We start from the raw sequence: 6,000 nt of genomic DNA, 5'->3' as shown, positions 1-6,000 counted from the left end.
AGGCACACAGTTATTCCCACTCTCACTGTACCAGAATGTACTACAATTACTTATCATTTTGCTGTTAAGTCACAGTTTCCTTGCTAATGACCAGTATAATGTCTTACCATATAGGGAAATCAATAAATGTTTGTGAAATACATGACTAAGATGAAACTCATACAAAGCCTGTCCTAGTGGACAGTCAACATTCCCGCTATCAATTTCCGCTTGTATGAGGTCATGCCTTCTGTGACAACCTCTCCAACAAGCTAATGAGTCACTCATAGCTTTATGTGAGTTTGTTTTATTAACTACTCAAGACACAGGAATAAGAGCTAGCCTGTACTTCCCAGATATAGAAACACCAAAGAGGAATTCCATCCTTTACTTTGGGGCAGTTAAACAGAGCCAAATCCATCTGCTTACAACTTAAAAACCAGTGCTTTGAACGTGAGACCTGATGAAAAGCAAGTCATGTTTACTGGAGGGCTGGCAACCTAAGAAGGTGGGGATAGAGATGTTGTCTCACTCAAAAAGAACATATTAGGGAACTCTAGTATGGGGAAGTGCTTTCACAGGAAAGAAAGGAGAGGACAGGGAGCAGGAAGTGGAGGTGCAGGCTTCATCATCCAGGGCCTATGCCACCTACTCTTCTCCATTTTCCTCTCTCCTCTGATTTAAGGAGCATGTAACCGGTCAGGCAGAAGCCTGGCTGGAGGGAGATTAGGAAAATGAGCATAGACCCATTGTCCGACTATTAGAGATAAGAATGAAAGAGAGTGTGCATGTGTGGCAGAGTGTGATAAGTGAATAGACCAGCTCCCCATTTCAGCAGCCTTAATAGCCTAGCACGCGCTTGCCTGACCATGACTTGGTCACTAGGAGGTCAGATGCTGCCTCATGGCAAGGAACCAACCAGAAGTTAGCTGGTAGTGCTATGCTTTACGGCTCTGGGTGTGCTTTATGGGCAAGTGCACAGCAATGACATGCAGAGAATAGCAACCACCCTGGGAGGGCCTATGGGCCATAACAACCAGTTGACCAATCAACACAGGGCAAGCCCTCCAAGCCTGGAGGCACACCAATCCTGAGCCTGTTCGTACCCCTAGAACACTCCCCTTACACTGCCCTATAAGATCTCTATGCTGTGGCTTCACAGTGTCTTTCCTAGCCATCCACCATGGTGGATGGATGAAAGGCCCAAGCTAACATGGAGTTAGCTTGTTAAACAACTCTCTTGCTTTCCACCTCCACCTGGTGATTGGTGTTGCTGCGGTCCTGGGCCGAGATCCTGGGGGCCTGAGCCTCCGGGGGTCTTTCAGTAAGCAAGGTATTTAGGGACCAGCTCAGGACTGAGAAGCAGAGCCCACCATGACTGACTGAAGGACACGTCCTGGATGGAACTCTCCTCTGCCTGAGAATCCAATCCACTAAGCTGAGAGCCGCCCCATCTGATAACAGACACTGGAGACCAGAGACCTCGGTGGACTTACTGCTTGAATCCAGAGGAATCTTAAGATGTCCTGACCGTGGCCCTGTGCTAGACAGGTACCCCGGTCATGAGACTAGTGACTATGGTCCCTAGGACTTTGTTTCTGCTTGTGTGTATTGTTTTGATATAAGTGTGAAGTAAAATATATACTTGAAAGACCCCCGCCCTTAGCTTTCTCTTTTAAGTTTTCCCGCATGCAGCTGGCGAATACATCCTCCCCTGCACCCCCTGACCCTTGATCCCCACAGCTGCCGGCACTTCCCCGCCGCCGCGCAAGGCCGGCCCCGGCCCCCGCCGGACCGCTCCGTCCCAAGGTCTCCGCCCCCAAGGTCAGCCACCTGGGCGCGGAGGGAGGAATCAAGTCTGTTGTACCAGACACCAGACCTTGAGAATATGCTGATCTGGAATGGCTCTGTGCCTCATTTGAACCATCAAATAGAATCCCTGCTCCTAGCTTGCGCCTTTTTCCCTATATAAGGACGCCTTTCCCTTGGGGCGGGCGCGCTTGGCCTCAGAAAAGCTAAGTCGCCCCGGGTACCCGCGTCTCCAATAAAGCCTCTTGTTTTTTTACATCCAGTTCGTGGCCTCGCTGGTTCCTGGGTGTGTGGGTCTCCCTCTACAAAAGTGCCTCTTCGGGGTCTTTCATTTGGGGGCTCGTCCGGGATTGAGACCCGCCCAGGGACCACCGACCCACGTCTGGGAGGTAAGTGTTGTGCGGATCCGCTGTTTTGTCTTGTCTGGTCTGAGTCTGTCTTGTGAATTGCGCTTGCGTTTGTAGTATACAGCTGTGTACATTTGTAGGCGGATCCGAGGAGGGACTGACGGGTCCGAACTCCCGACCGCGGCTCCAGGAGACGTCCTGGTAGCGTTTGAAGCCCTCTGTGTGAGAGATTTGTATTTTGAACTTGGGAAGCCCTCAATGTGAGGGATTTGTACTTTGAAAACTGCGCTGCGAAAACCTGTTCTGTGTTCTGTGTTGTTTGGCCTTTGTTTTATAATTGATGTGCATAAACGCAAATGAATTACTCTTTGTTCCTCAGCTCGAGCGTATAAACTTATCTGGCCTGATCCGGACATCTAAACGGCCTTAAAGTTATTAAGAACTGTAAAAAGGACTTTGATAAAATTTTGATGTTAACTGAGAAATGAAAAAAAAATGTAGGAGACTTAAATAATAAAGAGGGAAAGAAAAAAAAAAGAAAACTTGTCTAAGAATGTCTAAGAGAGTCAGAGAAATGAACTAAAAGGTTATAGAAAATTAAAGCAAGCAAGTCATAGCAGAGAAGATTGTTACAGAAAGTTATGGAGGGTCAAAGCAAGTTGTAAAAGGTCAGAGGAAAGTTGTTAAAAGTCAGAAAAAAGGTTATTATAAGTCAGAGAAAAATGTAAACTGTGCTATGGTTTCTCATGTCTAAAATTTTAACCATATTAAGCTAATTCTGTTTTATATATACTTGTTTTAAAATGTTCATATGACTTGACTGGTCGCCATTTTGCTAAAATTAAAAAAAGAATACTTAAACCGCCATCTTGACTAAAGATGACCGCATGGAAATTAGAGGTACCATCTTAGAAACAAGTTTTTCAATTGAGATTTACAATGTTAATGCTTCTATATATTACAGAAAGACCTTAAGGGAATTTAAATTTCTTTTTAAAACCAGTTTTTTTTTATGTTTGTTTTTATTAATGTTTGTACTTAAAGAGCTTCAATTTAAAATTATTTTTGAGCAAAGCCTGACAATGTAAAGTTTTTGTTTTATGAAAGATGCTGATCTATTATAAGGTATTACAGTTTATATTTTAGAAATAAATTTAGGATGTTGATAACACACACCTTTAAGCTCAGGATGTTGGTAGCACACGCCTTAAGTTTAGAACATTGGGGATACACGCCTTTAATCCCACCACTCGGGAGTAAGAGGCAGATGGATCTTTATGAGTTCAAGGCCTGTCTGGTCCGGCAGATCGAATTCCAGGACAGGCTCCAAAGTCACAGAAAAACCCTGCCTAAGAAAGAAGTTAAGCTACTGTTTAAGGAATATAAGGTAGCTCTATGCAGTTTTAAGTTCAGCTGTGCTGTTTCAAACATCTTACTAAGTTAAAACCAGTTACAGTCAGACTAAAAATTATTTACAGAAATAAGACCTTACCTAGCCACCTGTATACTTAATGTGTGCTTAAGGCAAGTAATTAAAACAGACAAACAGACCTCTAATGCTTCAGAGATCTTCAGAATATGGCATTTAAATTGTTATCTTTAAAGTTTATAATGTCAGACAGACTGCCAGATCCTGACAATGACCCGAAGATTACAGGCACCTCAGTTCCTGCACCTGGACCAATGAGCGAGATGCTCAGATATGAAACCTGCCGCCTGCCAGAACCTGGCCAAGACTGTGGACACTGGACAGTCCTGGACACTGGAAAATTGATTGTACCCCTTTGCCTAGACAAAACAAGGTCAGTCTTTTCCATGTCCCTCTTCCACAGAGAGAAAATAAAACCTCTCACAGATAGGCCTGGCGAAGATTGTTGTTCTTTGAGACAGCTGCCTCCAACGGTAATGGAGAAACTTGGGTTTGGCTAACTGTATATGGACCTACTTCTAACTGGCTTCTGTCACTTTTTAGTAGATTCGGATAAAATATACCCTTCTCAGATCTCTGAAATATTACTGGTTGTCAGCTTGACAGCATCAGACAGTTAGATCCACTATAGACTAGTCAGTATGTTAGCTGATAAAATAATGACTATCTACTGTTCAGGCACAAGCTCAAGGTTTTTAAGTTTATTTTGGTTGTCATCTAAGTACAAACTTAAAGGGCTTTTCATCAGGCCAAAGGCACCCCTGTCCAATCCATACCTAGCTCTCTGGACAGAAGAAAAATGTACATGCTTATAGCCCAAATCTGTAGTTTTTGCTAGGACTCAAAGTTATAAATGTGTTCTTGCTGTTTGAACAGATATCCAGATATCTGCTTTTTCTGCACTGTGGGCTTCTATAAATAAGTTTTAACCTCTGTTCCTAGTTTAAATATGTCTTAAACAGGTTTCTGCTTCTGACAGACATCTGAGTACCAGTTGCTGACTTCAGACTGTTCTAAGTAGACTGCGAACCCTAGACTTGCTATGGATGTGAACTAGTCTGCTGATATGGACACCCCCTATCTCTGCAACAGTGTCTGCTAACCAGAAGCCCCTGATGGATTCCCCGTTGCCTAAATTCCTTTTTGTTTTTGACTAGCATTTCAACCTTCTGGGGTCCTTAACTTCGTCCCAAAGTCAGCAGGAAGCAGTTTGGAAAAGAATTTCGCCGTCCATTCTCCCTGGTTGAAATGCTAAGTCAAAGGGAACTTCCTTGCGAGGGGATGCCAGTACCTATCACTCCCTGATGGGGACACTAGAGACTGGGTCCTCCTACTCCCCCTAGCATACCCCTAGGCCATATGGGCTCACACCTTTAAAAAAAAAAAAAAAACTTATAAAGACCAGAGGGACCATCCTACCATTCCCCATTCCTACCAGATCGGGGACACTGTCTGGGTCCGGCGTCACCAGACCTCAGCGCCTACCAGTTGTGAAACTGCCATGCAGCACAAGCTCACATTGTCTGAGGTCTCAGGAAAGGGGCTATGCATAGGCAGTACTGGTTTGACCCCCTGCGTCTCTACCACTGTTCTCAACACCACCATTGACTTTCGTATATTGACAGAACTTTGGCCCAGAGTCACGTATCACCAACCTGAATGTGTTTATAGGGTACTAGAGAAGTCAACCCGACATCAGAGGGAGCCAATGTCCTTAACCGTGGCCCTATTATTCGGGGGAATAACTATGGGAGGTATAGCAGCTGGCATAGGAACTGGTACGGTTGCCTTACAGGAAACTAGTCATTTCAAACTTCTACAGCAAGCCATGCATACCGATATCTGGGCCCTAGAAGAGTCAATAAGCGCACTTGAGAAATCCTTAACATCACTCTCTGAGGTAGTCCTGCAGAACAGACGAGGGTTAGATTTATTATTTTTAATAGTTAGAGACAGCATGGCCAAGCTTAGAGAAAGACTTAACCAGAGACCTCTGAATGAAAGATTCCATTCAGTTACAAGAGAAATGGGGGAATGAAAGACCCCCGCCCTTAGCTTTCTCTTTTAAGTTTTCCCGCATGCAGCTGGCGAATACATCCTCCCCTGCACCCCCTGACCCTTGATCCCCACAGCTGCCGGCACTTCCCCGCCGCCGCGCAAGGCCGGCCCCGGCCCCCGCCGGACCGCTCCGTCCCAAGGTCTCCGCCCCCAAGGTCAGCCACCTGGGCGCGGAGGGAGGAATCAAGTCTGTTGTACCAGACACCAGACCTTGAGAATATGCTGATCTGGAATGGCTCTGTGCCTCATTTGAACCATCAAATAGAATCCCTGCTCCTAGCTTGCGCCTTTTTCCCTATATAAGGACGCCTTTCCCTTGGGGCGGGCGCGCTTGGCCTCAGAAAAGCTAAGTCGCCCCGGGTACCCGCGTCTCCAATA

This window comes from Cricetulus griseus, chromosome 3, assembly GCF_003668045.3.
Source record: "Cricetulus griseus strain 17A/GY chromosome 3, alternate assembly CriGri-PICRH-1.0, whole genome shotgun sequence".
Classification (NCBI taxonomy): domain Eukaryota; kingdom Metazoa; phylum Chordata; class Mammalia; order Rodentia; family Cricetidae; genus Cricetulus; species Cricetulus griseus.
This window is presented reverse-complemented; position numbering follows the sequence as displayed.